Source organism: Macaca nemestrina, chromosome 9 (assembly GCF_043159975.1).
Source record: "Macaca nemestrina isolate mMacNem1 chromosome 9, mMacNem.hap1, whole genome shotgun sequence".
Classification (NCBI taxonomy): Eukaryota; Metazoa; Chordata; class Mammalia; order Primates; family Cercopithecidae; genus Macaca; species Macaca nemestrina.
In genome coordinates, this window is record NC_092133.1 from 116044936 (window position 1) to 116070634 (window position 25699).

The 25699-nt window shown below is 41.6% G+C and overlaps 1 long non-coding RNA gene across 1 annotated transcript; it reads right to left on the minus strand.

Moving 5' to 3' along the window:
• Positions 1-483: 483 nt before the first annotated feature.
• On the minus strand, positions 484-16240 carry LOC139356115 (uncharacterized). Its single transcript, XR_011607508.1, has 3 exons — positions 16105-16240; positions 13129-13305; positions 484-702 (listed from the first exon to the last, which is right to left on the minus strand). It is a non-coding gene; the product is annotated as an uncharacterized lncRNA (long non-coding RNA).
• Between the last annotated feature and the right edge of the window lie 9459 nt (positions 16241-25699).

Consider the following 25699-nt stretch of genomic DNA (forward strand, 5'->3'; position numbering starts at 1 on the left):
AAATTCTACACTTGTAATTACTGTTCTAATACCTTATGTGTACAAAAATAATTTTTTAAAATTTAACTATATTATGTAAGTTTTAAAAAATTTTTTCTACTTTTATTTCAGATTTGAGGTTATATGTGCAGGTTTGTTACATGGGTTTATTGCATGAGGCCAAGGTTTGATCCTATCACCTATCACCCAAGTAGTGAGCTCTTCCTATGAGCACTAAATTAAATGCTCTGGAAAGACTTGATAAAGGTCAATTGCTTAAAAATTGTTCTCAAATTATAAAAATTGGAGAGAAATTATGAAAATATAAAAAGATTCTACTCATGTATTTCACAAGGGTCTTTACATTCTCACTATACATTAAAAAAAAGAAACTGAAACTAGAAACCTTAGATACTCTGATGCATTGTGGGTAAGGTTTATGCGAAAAAGACCCATGCTCAAAGAAGAGGCCTTGGTCCCATACCAAAATATGAGTGAATAGGAGATGAGTTAAAATAAAATGTTTACCCATTTATGCTTCCCTTTGAACTTAAATAGACCAACAGGTAGTTCTACCACTTTGGGTAAGAGGCTTCTACTTTCTGGCTTCACTAAGAGGTACCTTCCTATGGAGCTGGCCATCCATAGCATCTGGGCATCCCGTAATCTGAAGGCTTTCAAGGTTGGAAAAGCTTAATTCTCCTTCACAAACTAAGGTTGGTCCTAGAGAAAGCAGAAAGGTGGGAATTATCTGTAATAGCAAATAACTTTGGCCGGACACCCGTGCCTCCATGCCCCACATTCATTTCAAAATCCTTAAGTTACGCATTCGTGACCATATGAATGGCAGAGGGAGGAAATTGCTAAATTTCTGAAGAAGTGTTATTTCCAAAGGAAATCCAAGCCTGGCCAATAAATATTGGTGGTCTTCAAGGTATAGTGTTGAGGAAAGAGACATTCTCTCTCTCCTCCTGGGCTTGCTGTTGGGAGCCATCCTACAACCACAAAACCAACGATGAAGAAGGCAGGAACTTTGATGACATCATTGGGCTGTGGATTAAGACCAGCCTGAAGTTAACCCAGATGCTTGCTTTTTAAATTACATGAGCCAACATATTTCCTTCACTGTTTGGATTTGGTGTTCTGTTTGTTTCCAAACAGTTACAAAGAGCAGTTTTTTGGCTTGGGGCATGGTGGGGAGAAAGTGTCCAAAAGTGGATTGAAAAGTCCAACCAGATAAAGTGCATATCTCCTTTAGAAGAATTTTAAGAAATGCAAGTTTGTTGGTTTGTTGCCAGCTAGAAACATTTCCAGAGGTTTTAATGCACCACGGTCTCTCAGTGCCCTTCATAGGTTAGTACCATGGACAACTGCCCAGCTGGACTTCCACTTAACCTGTCTCTGATGTTGTTATAAAGTTTGCTCTGCCCAAAGACCAGTGGATGAATTATAGCAGGACACCCAGACTATCAGCCTAATGGTCCCTTTGAAAAATGTGTATGGACAAAATGAAACATTACTTTAAGCAATGCAGCAGACCAATGCTGTCAAGATCACAAGAAGAAGTCGGGCTGAATCTACTTACTTTGAGCAAAGGCCTTGTGCATCAGGAGGGAGTCCTTTGGTCATCCTGGTATGATGCAAGCTCTCCCAGGGGGATGTCCTCACCAGAACATAGAGTCGTGCCTCTGCTCATGCAGACAATACTTGTGCTGGTCCTGGGCCTGATTGCCTTTGGATCCATTCCTCACCCATCCCCTTGCACAAGAAAATAACACTGCAGACTATTTTCCAGGATGGGAATGGCCCAGGTAGACACTAGAGGCAGATGGGGGAGGAGGCTGGAGAGAGAAGCCAGGGTTTTTCTCCCACTCTCTGTTTTTGGCAACATCTGATGTAATAGTTGAGTCTCTTCTAGCCCCTATCTAAGGACCTTACCTCTCTGCCTCCTCACTCTGGCCCAGAGAAGGTTGTGGTTTTCTGGGAGTGTTTACCTCTAGGTTCTCTCCCTGTTTGCTGCTAAGCATTTCAGCTCTTCCTTCTCCTGGGTGATCAGTTTCCTGCACCAGACCCCTCTGTTTTAAATACTCAAGTGTGTTCTCTTTCTTGAGAGGACCCTGACTGGTAAGTAGATAATGCAAAGTCAGTATAAAACTTCAGAAGGATGGGTCCAAAATATATTGTCATGTCGCTATTCTAAATCTGAAGGTTTTCAGTCTGTTTGTTTCCCGTTTCATAAGTGCTCATGTTATTATTTTCCCCCTTGCATTCTCAACATTTCTTCTATTTACGACTTGAAGTTGCACTTCATCTTATAAACGGACTTTCTTGTTTCCTAGTTATTACATCTTGGCATAATAGTTTCCAAACACTGTTTTATTATGTTCCACACTTAAAAAGCCACCTGGATATTCTCCCTTTCTAGTCTTTTTGTTAAACTATCTTTAAGCCTCCTTGCGTGTTTTTGTAATGTGGAACGCAGACTTCGTTACGACAGAACAGTTTCAAAAGGCTTGTGCAGCTGGGAACTTTTTGATGATTTCATTTTATAAGTCCTTTGGAATGAACGTGGGCATTAAGAGGCACAATGAATACAATATCAGTTTAACAAGATTCGAGTGGCCTTATTTTTTACAGAGAAGTTAACATTTCTAGACGTGGTGATTCCACCAGTGGCTTTCTCCATAATGTTTAAAAAATGGAATTTAGCAGACGTATAAAATGGGAAAAAACCCAGAAAAGTTGTCATAAATCTTTTACACTAAAGTGTTTTGTGATTGCTTAAGAAAGAAACAAGACGAGAAAGTCCAGGTGCTATTTGTTAAAGTAGAGGGTTGATGTTTCACCATCTCAAAGGGATAGAATGAAAGAAACCGAAGAACATAGGTCACATGTTTTACAGTAACTCACCAGAGAAATCAAGCCCATCTGGCCTCTGCACAAAACAGGAATGTCCAAGGCCCGCCAAAGAAATGAAAGTGCCCATCACGGCAGAATTCATCAGACCCTTTCTCTGGGGGCAGGCCTCAATCTGCTTCCATGCTGGCCACGGTGCCTCTCTATGAGTCCCCATAAGACAGCCAGAGAGCAGTCTGCAGGTGTGGGATTTCCTCACCTTTGTGACTACACATCGGCCATTTGTACCACCAATGCTATTTATTGTCCCCAAGGGAGATTACATGGTCACATCGCTTGGGCCAAAAAGGCTAGGAGACCCCTCAAGCCTTGCTCTTCTCTTCAGTCTGTATATTGTTCAGCACCAAGTGACTTCCTTACTGACTTGTGCTTTTGGGCCAGCTGTATTCCTCCATAGACCATCTTTTTCTCTAGTGTCTTTGATTGAGTAGATAGTTCGCACCTCACCCTCTAAAAAATGCTTGAAGATTCACCAGTGTCTCACAGGTGTAATCCCAGTGTTTTGGGAGGTCGAGGTGGGAGGACTGCTTGAGGCCAGGAGTTCAAGACCAGCCTGGGCAAATAGCAAGTCCCTGTCTCTATGAAAAACATTTTTTAAATTTTCTGGGCATGGTGGCATGTACTTGTAGCCCCAGCTACTTGGAAGGCTGTGACAGGAGGATTTCTTGAGCCTAGGAGATCAAGGCTTCAGTGAGCCGTGATCCCACCAATGCACCCCAGCCTGGGTAACACAATGAGACCCTGTTTCTAAATAAATAAATAAATTAATTAAAAATTAAAAATACTTTAAGACTGTTAATCTTGACTGTGTGTGTGTGTGTGTGTGTGTGTGTGTGTGTGTATGCCAGCTTTCTATATTAGTCTACATGATTTCTGTCATCTTTTAAAATAACTGTGGAGGCTGGGTATGGTGGTTCATGCCTGTAATCCCAGCGCTTTGGGGGGCTGAGGTGGGAGGATCATGAGGTCAGGAGTTTGAGACCAGCCTGACTGACATGCAGAAACCCCATCTCTACTAAAAATACAAAATTAGCCGGGCGTGGTGGTGCAAGCCTGTAATCCCAGCTACTGGGGAGGCAGAGGCAGGAGAATTGCTTGGACCTGGGAGGTGGAGGTTGCAATGAGCCGAGATGATGCCACTGCACTCTAGTCTGGGTGACAGAGTGAGACTCCGTTTAAAAAAAAAAATGGCTGTGTAATAGTTTTTCACCTGGATATAAGGTATTTGTTTAAATTTATGGCATATTGGTGAACACTTAGGATTTTTCTCATTTTTTACTATTACATACACAGTTGCAGTAAATATCTATGAACATTTTTCTTCAGTGAACTTACTACTTCTATGAGATGAACTTCTAGCAGTGGAATTTCAGGGTCAAAGGGTATAAACATTTTACATTTTGATAGATATTGTGCAGTGTATTCGTGACATATTAGGCCATTTTATACTCATACAAACATAGCGTGTTTGTAAACATTATTATTTACTTTTAGTTTTCAAAGTTGTGTAGCTTGGTTATTTAAAATCAGTTTTAAAGGAGAGTGGTTCCTGAAAATTGCAGAATCCTTTTGTTTTCTGAATGCCTTATAAGATTGGTTTGGTAAGCAAGTTTAAATTTTTAAATTTTTATTTTATTTTATTTTTTGAGACAGAGTCTCGCTCTGTCGCCCAGACTGGAGTGTAGGGGTATGATCTTGGCTCACTGCAACCTCCACCTCCTGGGCTTAAGCAATTCTCCTGCTTCAGCCTCCCAAGTAGCTGGGACTACAGGCATGTGCCACCATGCCCTGTTAATTTTTTTTTTTTTGTATTGTTAGTAGAGATGGGGTTTCACCATGTTGGTCGGGCTGGTCTCGAACTCCTGACCTCAAATGATCAACCTGCCTCGGCCTCCCAAAGTGCTGGGATTACAGGAGTGAGTCAGTGCGCCCGGCCAGTAAGCAAGTTTAGAGGCAGGAACTAAGGCACAGTTAAATCTTCTTGAACATTTCAGGAGAGAGAAACCCAAAGGGAGGAGGTGGAATTCTGGAGGTCAAAGACTGGAGTAAGACCTAGACCTGTGGTGATGTGGTGCTTAAAGGACAGAAGAAAGAATGGTTTTCATGGCACGACAGCACAGAAGGGATTCTGGGGAAAAGGCTCTCAAAGGGGCTTTCAAATTCTCTGATGTGGGACATCTCTTCTGTCCCACAGAAAATAATGTTAAATATCTCTTCTCCATTACCAAATTGTCAATAAACTGCCTGTTCATCGTTAACTTATTTTTTCAGTAAATTCTTTTGAGAAAGCCCAGCCAAAAAGACAAAGGAGCATTAGGCATCAGCATTACAGTAGTTTGACTACATTGCATTTCATTTGGAAAATCAAGGCAAAGGCAGGCAAAACAGCCATGGTTCTATAACCCGAACATAAGCATGACTACAATTTTATTTGGTTCCTGGCCATCCATTCATTTTCCTATGCATTTTTACATAGTTGTAATCACAGTCTATATGCAATTTTGCATCCTGCTTTGTAAATTTGTTATTAAGGTGTATGTGTGTACATAACAAAAGACAAAATTACAAGATGGAGAAACCTTTTATATTCTTATTTTTCATTTTATTTGTAGGTTTTATTGTGGCCAGAAGTAATTATAGACATATGTATATAGTGAATGTTTGGGATTCTGTTCCCAGGGCTGAAAGTTCAGTGCATATGTTACACAGCCTTGTTTGGAGATCAAAAATATGACAATAAGTAAGTTGCTGAGGGCTGTTGATGTCACTTTTCAGTTCTAAATATAGAAAATGGTATTGACTGAAACATCTCCTTCAACTTTTGCAGATATAACTTCTGCAGCTACATTAACAAAAGTTGGTATTTTGGTTTTTAATCAGATTAAATTAATTTTCTTTTCTAGAGCTAGAGTCTTGCCCTGTTACACAGGTTGGAGTGCAGTGATGAAATCATAGCTCACTGTAACCTCTAACCCCTGGGATTGAGTGATCCTCCTGGCTCAGCCTCCTGAGTAGCTGGGACTACAGGTACATGCCACCACCATGCGTAGCTCATTTAAAAAATGTTTTAGTAGAGATAGGCCCTTGTTTATGTTAGTTAGGTTTGCTTCAAGCTCCTGGGCTCAAGCAATCTCCCTGCCTTGGCATCCCAAAGCACTGGGATTACAGGCATGAGCCATTGTGCCTGACCTTATTTGTATTATTTTTTACTGTTTTTTAAAAATATTTTCAATCTGCAGTTGGTTGATCCACAGTTGGTTGAATCTGCGGAACTCACAGATATGAAGGGCTGACTGTCATACAAATTTTCGAAAACGGTAAAATATTAATTAGTAAAACTTCAAATTTCAACAATGCTATTAACTCCCACCTGCATAGTTTTAAAATATAAACGTAACTGCTCTAGATAAACAAAGAAGATGGAAATAGCTGGTAAAAAATGGTTATATGTTAAGCCCTTGAAATGAAAAAAATATATCTCTTTGAAAATAAGTATTCATCTAGTAAAACAGAAAAACAGAAACCTGATTAGAAATATCTCTCTAATTATGGTTATTAGTACACAAATCTCCAACACTTTAGACTGAAGAAGTAATTAGATTGAATTTTTCTCAGCAATAACATATACAATCACTACTAACTTATAGGCTTTTTTACCTCAACTAGAATACCCACACATTTCAAGTAAAGCACTCATTTTAGGTAATGACCAGAAACAGGAATTTTTAAAATATCAATTCCAAAAGTAGCCACAAAAAGCACTGTTGTAAAACTTGAGAAGAATAGCAAAGAACTAATAGAGGAAATTATTATAATGTGCACCATTTAAGACAATCATACAATGCTTATCTTTGCATTAAAACAGTATCTATTATGAAAAATCTTCAATACTAATTTATACTAGCTCATATTTATATTTTAAAAGTTATTCCTCAGTAAAATGTTTAAAAGCAAGATATTACAATTCTTAAGTTTAAAGTTCAAATTAGTGAGAAAACAGTCCAGAATAAAAATTATAAAAATGGGCAGAGTGAATGAGCAGCAATTTCACAGAAGATAAGCAAATGGTCTATGGATATATGCAAATACGTTCAGCTAATTGGTAATAAGACATTAGCAGATTAAAAAAATAAGATTCTCATCAGATCAGCAAAATGTAAAGATTAATGATATCCAGTACTTTTAAGAACATGGCTATATATTGGTGGGCTGTAAAAAGATAGAGTATTTTTGAAAAATTGTGTGTAATTAAGTTTTTTTCTTTTTTTCTTTTTTTTTTTTTTTTTTTTTGAGACGGAGTCTTGCTCTCGCCCAGGCTGGAGTGCAGTGGTGCAATCTCGGCTCAATGCAAGCTCCGCCTCCTGGGTTCACGCCATTCTCCTGCCTCAGCCTCCCGAGTAGCTGGGACCACAGGTGCCCGCCACCACGCCCGGCTAATTTTTTTGTATTTTTAGTAGTGACGGGGTTTCACCGTGTTAGCCAGGATGGTCTCGATCTCCTGACCTTGTGATCCACCTGCCTCAGCCTCCCAAAGTTCTTTAATGTTTAAAATATATTTTTAACATGTTCTCAGGGAGGGCATAAGAACCAACTCATGGCCTTGTCTGAGACAGAGCATTTGTTCTTGCTGGGATTACAGGCGTGAGCCACCGCGCCCGGCCAATTAAATTTTTTAATGCACGTTCTCTTTGCCATAGCACTCCCACTTTTAGGAATGTTTATACAGACATATATTTGTGTATGTGTCTATAATAAGAAGTGCACATTTGAAGTGATGTCTGTTTTTAATAGCAAAAACTTAGAAATGACTTAAAAGTCCACCAACAGTTGAAGGGTTAAATCAATTACAATATATCTTTATTATAGAATTCTATGCAGCCAAAATAATGAGTAGATAAATTTACTTTCAATGACAACCATTTCATGATATATTGTTAAGTGAAAAATTGCAGACCACATGCATAAAATGACACCAGTAGTTTAAAGTGGTCATAAATATGTAGCGTCTGGCAGAAGCAAACGCCAATCCTGTTTAGAGGCAACTTATTTTTCCCAGTTCTTAAGGAATTTCCTTGAAAAACAAATTTCCAAGTAAATGAACAGCTTACAGCCAAAAAGACTTTCAAAATATAGGGAAACAAGGTACAAAGAGTAAAAAGCAGCAAGAATACAATCAACAGAAACAAACTAAAAAATACCTCAGATATTGTATAATGAGATGAAGATGATAAAATAATTATGTTTAGTGTGTTTAAATAAATAAAGTTTAAAAATCCTTATAGAGAATAATAAACTGTATAGTACGATCAATCACATTTGAGAAAGAACCAAATAGAGCACCTAGAAATGAAAAATACATTAACTAAAATGAACAAAAATCTCAGTGGATGGACTTGACAGTAGATTAGATGTGGATGAAGAAAGAATTAGTGATCTTGAAGACAAAGAGGTGTGAAGATGTTATCCAAAATGTTGCGCACAGAAATGAGATGCAAAATGGTTTTTGGAGGGGGGTAGCTAAGAAAAATGGTGGATAGAGTGGAAATGTGCCTAACTGAAATTTTAGATGGAAAAGAGAGAAAAGGAGGACAGAGGTAATATTTGAGAAAAGATGACTAAGAATTTTCCAGAATGTATCAAAAATATATTCTTCTAGATTTAAGAGCACAGCAAGAATCAGACAGAATAAATATAAAGAAACGCAAAAGCTACATAACTCATGGTGAAACTGGAGAGCCAAGAAGATGCAGAGGTCTTAAAGGAGATATGTTACCTTCCTTCAAAGAAGCAACAAACTGACAGCTCATTTCTTGACCACTCCAAGAGATAGTGGAATAACATATTCAATATGCAAAGGAAAAACTGTCTTCAATCCAAATGTAGAAAACTTTCTTTTCTACATAGAGCCAAACTGATGACATTCTAAATCCATCAAAAACTTAGGGGAGTTTGCCATTAGCAGATCTTTGCTAAAGGAAAATCTAAAGGGTGTACTAGAGATGAAAAGAAAGTGATCTCATATTCCAAGTCTGAGATACAAACAATAATGGAGAGGGACTTTCACTAATAGCCAATATAGAGTAACAGGATTTGGCTTTAGGCTTCTGCCTGAAACACCTCCACTACCAAAATAGAGTGCAGTGGCAGAAGTGATGGATTGAAAAAGGACCTAAGAAATCTTTTTCTTTTTTTAAATTATACTTTAAGTTCTAGGGTACATGTGCACAACGTGCAGATTTGTTACATATGTATACATGTGTCCTGTTGGTGTGCTGCACCCATTAACTCGTCATTTACATTAGGTATATCTCCTAATGCTAGCCCTCCTCCCTCCCCCCTCCTCACAACAAGCCCCAGTGTGGGATGTTCCCCTTCCTGTGTCCAAGTGTTTTCATTGTTCAGTTCCCACCTATGAGTGAGAACATGCGGTGTTTGATGTTTTGTCCTTGTGATAGTTTGCTGAGAATGATGGTTTCCAGCTGGACCTAAGAAGTCTTTTGGAGGTGAGGAGATGATCATTCTCTTGATTGTAGCAATTGTTTCACATATGTCAAAACTTATGAAATTGGGCAATTTAAATACGTGCAGTTTATTGTATGTCATTCATGCCTCAACAATTCTATTTTTAAAAGAAATGGAAGGCCAGAGAATTTGGAGAACATATGGATAAATATAAACAAAATAATGATTGTATAAAACAGCAATCTCTGTGTTTCGAGTGAAAAAAAAAAAAAAGAATTTAATTGCATGACCACAATGGCATCTTATTCCAGAGGGAGACATAATTCTAATAGGGGTGAAAGCAATGTTCCGTAGGTAGGTATTGATTAACTTCAATCTTTGATAAATTAATAATGCATGTTATTTTGGCAGTAAACACTAAAAGAATAGTATCAGACTGCATGACTTCCAAATAGTAGCAGACAAAGTAAAATGTAGAAAAAATAGTCAATCTAAACAGAAGGCAACAGAGGAGAGAAAAGGAATCAAAGAAAAGGTAGGACAAATAACACATAACAAGATTGCACTTAGTGCAAATAAATTAATGCCAACATTAAACATCAAGATTGTCAGGCCAGATTTTTTTTAAAAAGCACCTATATTCTGTTACAATAAACATGTCTAAAATATAAGTTTCTGGAAGAGTTAAAAGTAAAAGATAGGAAAAGACATACCTGGAAAACACCAAAAAGAAAGCTGGTGTACCTTTATTAAAATCAGAAAAATTAGACTTTCAGGCAAAAATCATTACTAGAGAAAAATAGGGTCACTTTATATATAAGAGGATCAATCCCAGGAAAATATAACAAATTTAAATTTCTGTGTACCTGTTATACAGTGTCAAGACTGGGCAACAAAGTGAGACCCTGTCTCTATGTGGTGGCTCAAGCCTGTAGCCCTAGCTAGTGAGGAGGCTGAGGCAGGAGGATTGCTTGAGCTCAGGAGGTTGAGGCTGCCATGATTGCCTCATTCTACTCCAGCCTGGATGACAGAGTGATATCCTCCCTCCAAAAAAAAAAAAAAAAAAAAAAAAAAAAAAAAAAAAAAAAAAAAAGACATAGCTTCCAAATATTCAAAATACAAAAAAACGAAAACATTTCATATGATTCATTTTGGCCAAAGAGATACAAATAGAATTGTGGTGTAGCAATTTCCAGAAAGAAAGTCAGTTTGTGACTTTTGCCCCTTCTCTTGAGGCTTCTCTCCTCTTGGTTGGCCAGAATGTAGTCATGATGGCTGGAGACAAAGCACATCTCGGAAACCTGGGTCTTGCACAGTGGAGGAGGAGCTTAGGTCCCTTGTAACTCTGCAGAGTCGAGCCACGGCTGCAGACCTTAACTGTTAACTCCAGACGATTGTTGTAAGTAATCAATTTCTGTCTTCTGAAAGGCTCTGTTTTTAAGAGTCTGTTTCTCACACCGGAACCTAATCTTAATTAATACAGAGTGAGTTTACAGAAGCCAAGGAAGTGGATACTTTTGCAAAGGAAGGAAAAAAATCATCATTGCTTTCCTAATTCCAAAGTACTCCTGAGACATTATTATAACACTTAGGTAATCAATATGACAGAAGAAAAATAGTTCCCTCAAATGACAACTGGCAATATATTGCATATGGTTATTAATCTATGCTCTGCCCCCTTTCAGCTGATTTACCAGTTAAGAAGGAAATAGAAAATTAGAAGATTAGTTTGGTTCATTTAGACTTCCATATTTTTTCTTTCTTCTTCAAGCACTTAATATCCATGGAAATTGCCAAATGGTCCATTTGTGCTTAATATCCTCTATAGGAAATTTAATTGATTAAGAGAAATATCCCTCAGAGAATGCACACATTCGAATTTCTGTTCTATAATATCGGATTACAATCTGTTTGTGTTCCTTAAAAACTCATTTTGCCCCTGCTGCTGTTGCCGCTGCTGTTGTTTTTCAATCCAGTGACAAGACCCAGAGAATTGTTCAAGCGCAAACTCTTGCCAGGTAATAAAGAGATGTGAAAATTAACCACAGAGTAAGTCAAAGGAAGATTTCAATAGAGAAAACTAAAAGCCAGTGACCTCACTAAATGCATTTCATGATGCTAGCTCTGAAAGCTAATAGGTTCTGGTGCATTTTGATTGGTGCAAATCTATAATGGAGTGTGTAGGAGGAAATGACTTAAGACCTTGAAGGGCGTAGAAATACGGGAACTCTATCAATGAACTAACTAAGTGGTCTACAAACTGAGGTACACATGAATTTTTTTCAAAGGTTATGTGGGTGTAAGATGGTTTATGGGAAATCAATTTCCAGATTCCAGTTCTTTCAAAAATTTATGTTTCTAAGAACGTTCCCATGTGCAAAGCGTCATCCCGGTTTTCTTGTTCTACTTTCCTTTTTACAATCATCCTCCTTCCACTGTACAAGACTTTGAAGTATATTCCAGTCAATGAAATAAACAAATCGTCTCACCATAAACCCTGATTTACTTATGTTCTTACGAATAAATCACATTGAATGGTAAAACTGATTTTCATTGCAAATAGTTTATTCATCATTTCATTATTTGAAAAGGATAATGCCTTTGGCTTTTATCTCTTTAATGATATTACGAAGTTGAAGTGCAAAATACTACTAGTCACCCAAAGAATGCATCCCTTCTCAAAATAAGAAACATTCTCCCTTAGCCATGTTCTCATTTGGTATGGACGCTTGATTTACTAGGCATCTGGAAGCCATTCTTTTAAGACGTCTTCAGTGTTTCCTTTGGTGTTATTGGGAGACATCACCCGGATATTATTAATCCTTGGTTTGTTTTTCCAAAATATCAAGTCTCACATTAAATCCTTTATCCTCCATGAGGTTTTCTGGAGTACTCACTTCTTGGCTAGACTACACATTTTCTATATCAAATAACTTTCCCTATATTCCAAGGTATTTTGCCGTGAGTGTCGACTTTTAAAAAATCCAGAACAAGTGCCACTTGACATAAAATGAGTTCAAACATTTTTAAAGAGTAAAATATATTCCTATTTATTCTCTAGATAAAAGAGAGAGCTTAGAATAAAACAGTGTTTAAATACAACAATTTATAACAATATTAAATACAATTTAAAATAATTGCATAAAAAAGAAGCAAATTCGTACACTTAGTCATTAATTCTGCTGTTCATCCTAGATATTCTTGCTAAGAGGATGAAATAGGATAAAATGACCAAACCACCATGGCAATATAATGGAAATGATGACCAAGATCAGAACATATTTGATAAATGATGAATGATGTGATGAAGAAGGGTGCTTTGGCAGATTGAATTGCTGGTGTCAATGATTTTTTTCACTCTCTCATAGTGATGTCATCTCTCTACACTCTTGCCACGGCTTCATGGTGGGCAAATGATAGTTCCCCACACTTTGACTTTGGGCTTGACATATGACTTGATTTGGTCAATGGGATGTCAGTGGATATGATGCAATCAAAGATTTGGAATGTCCACAGAAGTGATCCACCATGACAAGAACATGTCATCGGTAGTCACTGCCTCTGAATCCAGAGTGAGACCTGTGGAGCAGATTCACAACCTGCAACCAAGCCCAGAAGAAACACAGCCTGAAGCAGAGCCTGAGTCAGGCCCAACCTAGATCAGCCAAACTGCAATCGAAACTCCAAATGGCCTATAGATTCTGGAGTGTGAGCATAAATACACACATGCCACTGAGTTTGGGGGCAGTTTGTTATGCAACATTGTTGTACCTGTCGTTCACTGTCACAGAAGCTTCAGCTCCTTTGATGGTCTGTGTTCATCAGGACTGAGTGCATTTAAGCCTTTGTGATGATTAGCCAGGCCTGGATAATGGAGAGCAAGGCTTCTGCAAAGTGGTCGATGCTGGTTCTTCTTGAGAAGTTGATTTGCTCCTGGTTGTTCTTTTCCTGAAAGTCATAGTGATGGGCAACAACTCTTACCATTGTCTTCAGCATTGTTCAAACATTTCTACATTTCTAAATTACATGCTTAAACTGCTATTGTTTTCTTTATTTTATTTGCTTAATTTTAATCTTTTTTTAAGAGACAAGGTCTTGCTCTGTTGCTGAGGCTGGAGTGCAGTGGTGCAATCATAGCTCACTGCAGCCTTGAACTCCTGGGCTCGAGTGATCCTCCTGCCTCAGCCTCCCTAAGTGCTGGGATTACAGGAATGTCCCATTGTATCCAGCCCTGATTTTTCTTTTTAAGAGATTATCATTGACTTCTTACTCTGGAAGAAGAGGGTATAATTCTGTTCCATCACACTTTCCCCACTCTACCCACACACTTGCCCTATTCCAAGACCTGCATATTTGATTGAAAAGACTCTTAAGTGTGAGCACCTATAGATCTTTGTTTTCAGGCTGGTCAGACTCAGATCTGCCTGCTGATATATACTGGGTTTCTAGTGCAAGGAAGGTGACCAAGAGAAGGGGTTGAGGGGCTCTCAGCATTCAGCATGCCAGTTATGTTAGTACAGTGTTCATGGTTGTGCCTGGTGCTCTGAGTTATAAACTTGTCTATTGATAAAAAGCATATGGGGTCCAGCTACCCTTTGAACAAGGCTTTCAAGCAGTTTTCATTTTCAGCCCACCTCTATCCTGGCCTTAAGCGATGATTCACAAAAGCATGAACAGAAAATTTACAAAAGACAAAATACTAAAATTAAAAGTATCTTGAAATGCAACAAATTAACAGTAATATAATCAAATAAATTCAAATTAGAGCAAGAATGAGCTCTGAAATTCAGAAGACTACTTCAGTGCTGGATAGTTCATGGTGAGAAAAGAAAAGCTCCAACACTGAAGATAGAGAACGAATTGACTAAAACTCTGAGAAGCAATCTGGTGAAATTCATTAAAAACTTTAGAAGTATTTATGTCCCTTGACTCAACTCAACTTCTAGGATCATATACTTCCAAGTAACAATAAATATTTGAGAATAAATATACTCATTTCTGGGTTATTGCTAATAAAAATCAACTAAGCTCAATGTCTAGCAATATGAAATTATGACACATTTGTATGAAAGAATCTTTGTAAATATCAAAATTGTTTATGTCAAACTTGATGACTGGGCAAAGAAAATTTAATTTGCAGTTAACTGGAAAAAGAAAAAGATGCCTGGAAATTCTGAGCCTTCCCGGAGTCTGATTTGCAAATGTATTTTTGTTGGCTTTTACCCCTTAGAGCATTTAGATTTCATCTCTCTCTGATCTGCTAAGCTAGTTCAACACCTTTGATTTCTATCGTTCACATTTTGTTGACATGTTTTGTCTACTTCTTCTTTTCTCCCATTCTCTTTCCCCACTGTCATTTTAGTGGGCTTTTGGAATGCGCCCAATAACTGTATTTGACTGGAAGTTTCGTAATGTCGCATGTGGGTTTAAAATACCATTGAGACCATGACCACTTTCATCATTTCTAGAGGTGTTGACCAAACTGAGAAGAGAATATGCTTTCCCGGGTTTATTTCCTTCTTTTTTATATAGAGTACTGAGGCTCATAACATCCTTATCCTGTCCCCCAAAATTCAATTTCAGATTCCAGTCATTTTGATTATTTTCTTGCCCAAGTTTTCTAGTCAGAAGTCCAGCCAACTGCATCACATGTAAATACTAGAAAAGGATTGGAGAGACCACCTTTTCTCTATGAAGTTTCTTCAAGCCAAAATGTTTAAGGCAATTCTACAACTTTATTTCAGAACCAAAATCATTTTGTTTGATATATATGAAATAACCCATTATACTTGGCTATTTGACAGATGGCCTAATTTTAATTATATATGAAATTTAAGTTTACTCATAGGTTCTATGTTCATTGTCTCTTATACCATCCTAATTTTTGTTACTACAGGAACATAGACTCATTGTAACATGTTAAAAGATAAAGAGGTAAATAAATTTAAAAATTAACAGTTCTTCCCCATCCATTCACTTCCTAAGGCAATATATATACATTATTGATCTGTTGCATAACCATTCATAGTTTGTACATATACCTAAGGAATAGGATGTTAGAAATGTTTCACTAGTTCAAGATACAACAGACAATTCATTCCACAGTGGGGTACAAGGCTTAGATATAAAACTGTAAAATAACTGGAAAGTCAATTACCTGACTCACTCACACTGAAATTATAGAAGGGAAATGAGTGGATTTCCAGGGAGGAGTTCTTTGAAGAGTCATTCTAGGCATTGCCTCTCTACTTGCTGCCCTCTTGGCTCCCAACATCAATTCAGAGGGGAAAGGAGAAAAGGGACTTCAAGGTACCACTCAGAGAGCAAAATATATGTCCTGTGTGGCTGGGGGTCAGGGAGGACAGTGTGGACAAGTGTCTGACTCCCAGCTGAGAAGTCTTGGGGTTAAGAGACAGGCTGGGTCTGGTGGCTTTGGTGGAAAAGAGCAAGAGAGCTTCTATAGTGATGGGATTGACCTGCACTGCTAGAATTTGCTGGGCAAATAATGTGTGAGTGCTTCCCATGGATCAGATTTAGGCTGTTGGGGTAGGGGGAGGGAAATTCACTGGTTGGGGGAGATGGAGGTGGGATGGCAGCTATGGGACCTCGGCAGATAGTAGATGTAGTGAACTGCCAGATTCCCAGGACTACAGCCAGATTAGAGAAGCTTGTTCTGGGATGGAGCAAAACACAAGGGAAAGGACACCAACCAGGCAAGGTTTCTGAATAGCCAAGAAAAATACCCACAAGAGAGACAGCCAGCCTAGGCTTTGTTCAGAGAATGCAAAATTAGCTTATGGCAGGACCAGAAAATTAAACAGGTTCCTTGTTCCTTTTTTTTTTTTTTTTTTTCCTTCCCTGTCCCTTTTCACCTGAAGGGTTAGAGTGAACCCCCAGGTAGGAAATGGCGAAGACAAGCTAGAAAGAAGAAAGTGATCACAATTATAAATGTCCTTTGCCCTTAGGCTGACACTTTGTCTGGTCTGGGATGCTTGCCTGATGGGATGACCCAGATCTCTGTTTCTGAGGGGTTTGAGTCCTTAGCTGCCTTGTCTTAATCAGGCTGTGGTTACTGTAAGCCATGGAGGAGCAATGAAGTGAATTCTTAGGGTCCCTGGGTTCTAAACATCCTCTTTCCTGGTGGTAGCACCCTAGCTCCCATGCAATCATGGCCAGTCATGACCTGATGGGTGTAATAACTCCCCCACCCACCCCCCTTTTTTTGGCCTACTGGTTTACTTGCATGAGGAGTCCAACATAGCCAGGTGGTAGTAACAGCCTCAAGTTCAATGGAACCCTTACTCTATTCCCTGATGGATGGAGTCTCTCCATGACAAGCAGAGTTTCTAATCTGGCAGAGCCCAAGATTGGTGATAATTGGAAGCTCAAATTCCATAAGTAGGTAGGTCACTGAGAGCTCTGGTGAGAAGATTCACTCCTTGTTTTGCACACTTAGGAATTCCAGCAATGAAGGAAAAACAGCACTGTGTATCACACATCCACTGTTAATTCCGAGCATATACCACATCTTGGAGGATGAAGACCCAGCCCTAAAAAGAGTTCTGCCATACTAGCACCTTACCTGAGCCCTCAACGTGTCATTCTTCTGTGCTATCAGGCTGTCTGTTTCTAGGTGATATGGTCCAAGGTAAGACTGGTGGCTCTCACAGTCACGAGCCTACTGTTGTATCTTTCTTTTTGTGTATTTGTTTTATTTTAGATTCAGAGAGTACATGTAAGAGTTTGGTACATGGATACATTGCATGATGCTGAGATTTGAGCTTCTAATAATCCCATAGCTCAAGTAGTAAATACAATACCTGATAGGTAGTTTTTTAATCCTTGCCCCCTCCCTTCCCATTTTTGAGTTTCCAGTGTTTATTGTTCTCATGTTTGTGTCTGTGGTGCCCAATATTTAGCTCTCATTTATAAGCGAGAACATGTGCTACATGGTTTTCTGTTTATGCAATAATTCACTTAGATTAATGGTCTGCAATTGCAAAGAACATGATTTCATTATTCTTTTTGGCTGTGTAGTATCCCATGTTGTATATGTACCACATTTTCTTTATTCAATCCAACCATCTGTATCCAACTCAGATGGGCATCTCAGTTGATTCCAGGTCTTTCATTGTTGCATCTTTGTTGCTCTCAAATGAGTCTCTTTTTCTGAGGTATACATTGCTGTGGTGAATCTGAGGTAATCATGTGGGTGAATCAGGCTTTTTTTTTTTTTTCCAAGACAGGGTCTTGCTCTGTTGCCCAGGCTAGAGTGTGGTGGTGCAATCACATCTCACTGTAGCCTTGAACTTCTGGGTTCAAGTAATCTTCTGCATAGCTAGGACTACAGACATATGCCACAATGCCCAGCTATTTAAACAATGTTTTGTAGAGAAGGGGTCATACTATGTGTCCCAGGATTGTCTCGAACTCCTGACTTCAAGCGATCCTCCCATGATGCAGGCATTTTGATGGCGGTGCTGGTGGAAGCACTGTGTGCAGAGAAAGCAAACTCACATTTGGAAGACATGTCAGCCCTACTAGGGAGGAAGCTTTCTGCCACCTCCAAGGTAGAAGGGGTATGATGTAATTGATCTGCTACCAGGGCCTAGTTGGTCTCTCCAGGAATGGTGCCATATTAAAGGCTTGGTGTCGGTTTCTGCTGTTGGCAGGCTGGAAACTATCAGTGGCATTGGTCAGACTGGTGTCAGCAAGAAGGGACTCACATTGCTGGGCCCATGCATAGCCTCCATCTCTGTCACTTTCTTCTACATCTCTTCTTCTACATCTCTTCTCTAACATTTGGTCATCCAGTCTAACACTTTCAGTGAAGGGGCATTTAGATGTACTCCAAAGTAGATCTTCACTGTTTCTACTGTCAGCTACTGCTCTGATAGAGCCATGGAGCCTTTTTGGAGGTGTGGCTGAAATGCCAGTTTGGTGGTGGGGCCCCGTGGGGGTGGGGTGCCATCCTACAGGCTGCAGTAGGTGCCCCAAATCAACAGCCATTCTATGGGGCTATGACTCCTAAGGGTAAATTGCACCAGTTCCAGAACCAAGAGATGGAATAAGTGGCCACGTTTACCCATCATTTGGGAAAATTTGTGCTTCCTGTCACCACAGATCTGGGCTCTGCACATTTATATTTTCTTTAGACATAAAAAATTTTTATTGTAGTAAAAATGTAAAATTTACCATCTTAACCATTCAAGTCTACAGTTCATTGGGATTAAGTACATTCACATTTTTGGGCAACCACCACCACCATCCATTTCCAGAACTTTTTCATCTTCCGAAACTGAAACTCTGTACTTATTAAACAATAACTCCCCACTACCCCCTCTTCCAGTCCCTGGCAAACACCGTTGTGTTTCGGACTCAGTTTCTTCTTTCACTTAATAAAAGAGAGGGTGCACTACTGGCTAACGGGATAGTTCTCTATGTGCAGGCCTTCTTGCATATATGTGATTGCGTTTGTTGTAGAGAAAGGTACTAGAAAATAGAGTTGTAGAAAGAAAACAGGTGGTGGAGACATAAACTGGACAAGGGTTTTCATGCTGGGCATCCTATCCAAAGGCCTCAGCAGTCCTGCCACAGGTTTGTCCAATTCTTTTGCATCAGGAATTTGATCTTGTGAGTCATTTCAGTGCTATAGGACTGCCGGCAGGTTTCATGGCTTTCCTGCTGTCAATGGCGGCATGGCTTCTCATAGTACCCCTGATGGTATCCCCGATGCTTAATGTCCTCAATGAGTCCATCTACGGTGAGGATTCCGTTGAGGGTCCTGTAACCTCCACGGCCCTTCCTGTACCATCATAGTCCCGGCAATGAACTTCAGATGTTTTGCCATGACCTTGGATTTAAGTCTCCACTCTGCAGGGCCTCATGCACTCAGTATCCAGTGAACCCGATGCCTATTCTGCACATTTAGAGGTCCTGGCTCGGAGAGGAGAATGTTCCACCAAGGGACATAAAACTTTAAGTTATGGTGGCTATGTTGTAACTTTGGACTCTTTACGCAAGACAAAGAGGCAAGTAAAGGAGTCATGATCCCTATAGGAGAAACTGACCTAGATCATCAGGAAGAGGGAGGTTGCTGTTGCAAAGTAGGGTAAGGTTGTCTTTGCCCAGTTTTGATGGTAAAGGTATAGAGTAGTCACCACTTGAGAAGGGCATGATACCAGAAACTCAGTAGTGAGGGTCAGGATCACCCCCACCAAGGAAACTATCTAGATTAGCAAAAGTGCTAGTGAAACGTGCCGGGAATCTGGAATAGGCAGAAGAGGAGGGCAGAAATGGATACGTTTTGGCATGGAGACCAACTGCAGAGCCAGGGCTTGCAATTTTGTCTCATCTTTCACTTGTAAGTTTCCCCAGGGAAAGCTGACCACCAGGATCCCTGAAGAGTTGCTCCCAGATACCGCTCTCAGAGCTGTATTGCATGATGCTAGGGATCTCAGCTGTGCAAGGGGTGGACAGTAGGGGATGCTGTGGACTGTCCAGATACCTGACCCCTTCCCACCTCTCTAAGACTGAAGCACTCCTGCCCTCAGCTGCTGGGGAGTATGGGCAGCCGATAGCCCTCAACTGAAAGAGTAAGGTTATGCCCTCGTCCTGGGGACAGCCTGCACCCAGGGACTGGCTGATAATGATCAGTTGATGAGAAGATCTAAAGGTCCAGCCCCTTTGCCTCAATATGGGAAAACTGTTGGGCCGTCCCAGCTTCAGGGTTCTCTGTGGAACGGTTGTGGCTGCACGGCAGTTCAGCTTCTCTCTCAGTCTAATCTCCTTGCCTTCACTCTCCTGAGGGCACTTCTTCATACATTTCTCACACGCCCTTCTCTATCTCAGAGTCTATTTCTCAGGGGAACCTGAGTCCAGGTGTCTTATTAATAGTCTCTTTCTTTCTACTCATGCATTTCTCTAGTTTACTTCCACCATGTAACCAGAACAGCTTCTTAATAACAGAAATCAGAGCATGTCACTCCCTGCTAAAAATCTTCCAGTAACTTTCATTTGTTCTTGGAAGAATATTTCAATCATTATCATGGCTTGGAAGAATATTTCAATCATTATCATTATTTACCTCATGCAATCCTTCCCACCGATTCAGTCTCTTCTCCTTTCTCTCCTTTGCTACTGTGCTTCATGTGAGTGGCTCTCCTTCTAGTCCAGGAATTCTGAGTTGAGTTTAGTAGCCTCCTTTTTTGGCCAGGACTTGAACTGGATAATTGAGTTCTGCCAATGGAGTGCCTGGCACAAATTGGCATCCAAAAAGCATTTATTGAGTAAATGAATGTCTAAGAGATTAGAATCTGAGAAGAAGGAGCCATTTGATTTCCAGGCCGTGGGCCTCGGTCCACAATGCATCACTGAGAAATATCAGAGAGTCCAGGGAGGCAGCTGAAGCTGCATTTCTTTGACATTTTGTCTTTATCTATGAGAAAAGGTAGAATCTGGTGAATTTAGTCTTTAGGACTTCATAAGACTTCATGCAATTTTCTTTCCTTGGAATCTCTATTGAAAAACTCCTGAAAAAATTCTGCAGAGAGGGAATTCTGTCCTATAATGAGACTTACCCCCATTATGACACAATATAAATGACTGTAATTCCCTGCAAACCTCAGGAGGTTTATTTCATCTGTCTTAGTCCTTTACTAATTGAGGTACTGGATGCTTAAACCAACCTTGCCTCTTACTTTCTCCCTGGTTACAGCCTGTAAATTCTTAGTTGGCTTCACTCTAACATGGAAGAGTGGGCCCTGGAAGCCTGCTGATCACATCTTTACAGAATGCTATGTGTGACTTTGTTTCCCCCTAAAATCGTATGCTGAAGTCCTAACCTCCAGTACCTCAGAGTGCAACCATACTGAACACAGGGTTTTTATAGAAGTAATTAAGTTAAAATGAGTTTATGAGGGTGAGTCCTGATCCAATGTGACTGGTGTTCATAAAAAAAGGAGGAAATAAGCCAGGAGGAGTGTCCCAGCACTCTAGGAGGCTGAGGCAGGCAGATTACTTGAACCCAGGAGTTCAAGACCAGCCTGGGGAAGACGACAAGACCCCATCTCTACCAAAAAAAAAAAAAGCCACAAAACTTAAGCTGAGTATGGTGGTGCATGCCTGCAGTCTCAGCTACTTGGGAGGGTGAGGCAGGGGATCACTTGAGTCTGGGAGGTTGAGGCTACAGTGAGCCGTGATTGCGCTATTGCACTCCAGCCTGGGTCCTGCCTCAAATGCAGAAATTTGCGTACAGAGACAAGCACACAGAGATAACATCATATGAATGTGAAAACAGCCATCTACAAGCTGAGGAGAAGAGCCTAGAATAGATCCATTCCCCATAGCTCTCAGAAGGGATCAATCCTGCCAACACCTTGATCTTGGACTTCTAGCCTCCAGCACTGTGAGATAAGACATTTCTGATATTTAAGCCGCCCAGTCTGCGACACTTTGTTACAGAAGCCCTAGCAAACTAATGTGTGCAATCTGTGTCTGAACTCTCTGATACATGAGAGGAACAGATTTGCCCAAGCCAGGGTGGATGGTTTCATAAGAATCCCTGTAGATCAGCAGTCCCCAGGGACTGGTTTCATGGCCGACAATTTTTCCATGGATAGGGTGTCGGGGAGGGGATGGTTTCAGGATGATTCAAGCTCATTACATTTCTTGTGCACTTTATTTCTACTATTATTACATTGTAATATATAATGAAATAGTTATACAACTCACCATAATGTAGAATCAGTGGGAGCCTTGAGCTGGTTTTCCTGCAACTAGATGGTCCCATCCGGGGGTGATGAGTGACAGGGACAGATCAGGCATCAGATTCCCATTAGGAGCTTGTAACCTAGATCCTTCACATGCACAGTTCACAATAGGGTTCATGCTTCTATAAGAACCTAATGCCCGCTGATCTGACAGAAGGTGTGGTGCGGGGGTGGGGAACCCCTGCTGAGGATGACGTAGTGCTGCAGAGGTGGACCAAAAACTATCAAGTCTTTCCCAGGAGCCCGTGGCAGATTTTCTCTAAAGTTTCAGTGGACAGCGCTGCACCATGCGTCTGTGCTCTAGCCATAGGCAGGGCTGGTAAAGGCCTCTGGTACAGCAAAACTTGGGGGTGTTCTCAGTGATGAAGGCTCTTTCCAAGATCATGCCTACTTAGAATCCTCAGGTTGGTTCTATGAACCCTAAGAAAATGCAGGCCATGCCTTTCTGGGGCTTGGTGAAGAGTGTCAGGAAGCAAGGAATCTTTGACTAGGCAATTCGTGAATTTAGCTCCTTCTACATGTCAGTCATCCTTCTAGATCTTAGGAGTACAGACCTGAAGGAGGCAGAAAAGCTCCCTATTTTCATAAAGCTTATCTTGTAGGGGTAGCAGATGCGTAACAAGGCAAAGACAAGTTATGGCCAGGTACAGTGGCTCATGGTTATAATCCCAGTGTTTTTGGAGGCCATGGCTGGAGGATCACTTGAGCCCAGGAGTTAGAGGCTGCAGTGAGCTATGATTATAATTATGTCACTGCACTCCAGCCTGGGTGACAGAGTGAGGCCTTGTCTTAAAAAAAAAAAAAAAAAAAAGACAAGTCATGATAAATCCTTCAGGGAGTGACTTGGCTCAGGTAGTGTTTAATCACGGCAAGGAAAAATTAGAAAGAGGCGACTGGGACTCCTTCAAATTTAAATATTATTAAGTTATTTTTGCTTGGAAAGTCTCAGGTAAAATAAATTCACATTTTGGCATCAGATTAAGCAATGTTAGATTTTGACACTTAGCGTGAATTTGGCAAACGAAGATATAGTTGCTCAGCTCTTGGTGGGTTCTGGCTCTTTCCAGCTTTGCAAACCAAGGTGAACTGTCCTGAACTTGGAATATCTCTGGCCAGCATCCACATTGGACCCAGTAATGCTCCCTCATGTCACATAGCTGATTAAAATGTGCAGAGGAACTAAAGTACCCACAGAAGCTTCCCTGCTTCCGGGACTGGGACTACTCCAGGATCCTTCTGAAAGATGCTTGCTGCTCCTCACCAGGTTGTGACCTGCATTACGGCCACAGGTGTGATGCTGTTGTCTCAGACTGTAATCCACCCATTTTAAAAAGGGCTTCTCTATATACCTATTAGCATAAGCCCCTTTCTCACTGGTTGCAAGTCTAATCTTCTCTGCAGGTAGCAGCTCCCTTAGGCGAAACTATTCCATTCCTAACAACTTTTGCACTTTAAAAAAGAAAGAAAAGAACCCAAAACAGGCTGGGCGCGGTGGCTCACGCCTGTAATCCTAGCACTTTGGGAGGCCGAGGTGGGTGGATCACTTGAGGTCAGGAGTTCGAGACCCACCTGGCCAATATGGTGAAACTTCGTCTCTACTAAAAGTATAAAAATTAGCCAGGCGTGGCGGCGCAGTCTTGTAATCCAGCTACTCAGGAAGCTGAGGCGGGAGGATCTCTTGAATTCCGGAGGCAGAGGTTGCGGTGAGCCGAGATCATTCCACTGCCCTTCAGCCTGGGTGACAGAGCCAGACTCCGTCCCCCACCCTCCAAAAAACCCAAAACAAAGGACAAATATCTATACCTCATATCCCTACATGTTTACAGAAAGGTTCTGCTTTGAGCTGGATCCATATAATATTATGACAGGTGATATCCTGACATTCCACATTTGCCTCCTTGGCATCCGGAAAATAATCCAGTTTTAATTCCGAAACACCCCATCATCCTAAACGCTCCGACACTGGTCCTTGAACACCGTGTCCCCCCACCCCAAGATAGTGCATTCTTCTCCGCACCCCTCTCCCCCACCTCCCGCCAATAGTCCTACTCCCTTATCCCTCACTGGTGTTCCAGTTGGGACTCTTGCTGGTAGGGTGTCTAGAGGTGGGCTCAAAACGTACAAAGGTAAAAGCCATTTAAAGAAAGAGATGGAGGACATGTTTTCCTTTCACTCCGATCCTCTGCCCTATTGAAGAGCACTTTCTGATTTCCCGGTGAGTATCAGAGTATTCTACCATATTCGTTTTCTGGAGAGAAACATGTAAGCCTCAAATGTCCTACGAGAGGCCCTATACTACTTGAGGGTGCTCAGTGAAGATTTCAGGCACATACAATGCACTTGTCTGGAAGCCTGTGGACAAATGTAAAAAGGGGTTTCTAGGGAATATTTTCTGTTTTCTTTCTGCTCCATTTTAAGTTTCTGCTAACTTGCCCCCGCCCCCGCAACTGCTCACGACCTCCGTCAAAGTCAACCTTTCCCACCGCGTGGAGTGAGTTGGGATGCATACCGGGAGTTGCATAAAAGTGTTTGAGAAAGGGAGATGCAGAGTTGAACAAAAGTGTTTCCCGGGAGGGGCCGAGCGGAAAGCAGCAGGTGGCCGGGGCGGGTGGAATCTAGCGCGGGCGCAGAGTGTCTCTGGCCCGGGTATTCGGTGCAGCGGGTCCGCGGGAACCTTGGATGCGCGGAAGTCCCGGGACCGGGTGACCGACTGGGCTGCGACCGCGGCCGGGTGAGATTGGGAGCGGAAGGCGGCGGCGGCGCCCGGGGGAGGGCACCGGCCCTGGAGGCCTCCGACCAGGGCGCAGCCGTGCGCTGCGCCCGGGCGCGCAGTGTTGACCGGCGTCCTAGCAACAGGCGGGGCCGACTGCGGCCGGGCAGCGCGCTGCAGGTGAGTGCGTATGGGAGTCTCCACGCCCACCCCCGCGGGGGCTCCGCAGCAGGCCGCATGGATCCGGAAACCGAGGCGGCTCTCTGGCCCCGACGCTGCTGCTTTCGCCTGCTCCCCTTTCCCTCCTAGGGACCAAGACCCACCCCCTTTCTTTCTCTCTCCCAGGCGCATCTCGCACCTTCCTCCCCGCGAGACCCTGCCTCCGCCCTAGGTTGGGGACCGTCTGCTCCTCTGTCCTCGCGCCCCGCTCTGCACTACCCCGACCCCTTCATCTCCTGGATCCGCTCTCCACTTCTGCCGCCGCTTCCCTGCCTCTCCTTCCCCCAGCCCGTCTTTCTCCTCCGGCCTTGCAGCTCGGCCTCCCGCTCCCACCGTGGTCTTCGCTGTCCCTTCCCTCCTCGTCCCCTTAGTGAATCCATCCCTGGAAACTTAGAGTCCCAGCTCTGACGCCCACTTCCTGTAAAGAGTCTACTGGGGGCCGTCATCCCACACTAGGCTTAGCTTTAGTTTTACTTAGGGCCCTGTTCATGTCAGTTCTGAAAGTTCGATTTTCTGCGGGTCTTACTGAATAACTTCTGCATTCTCGGAAAGCCGTGTGTGCGCGCACTCCCGGTGGATGTTACCAACCACATTCACAGATCTCAGAGCTGATGGCTGCCTTTCCATAGCCCCCTAAAGAATT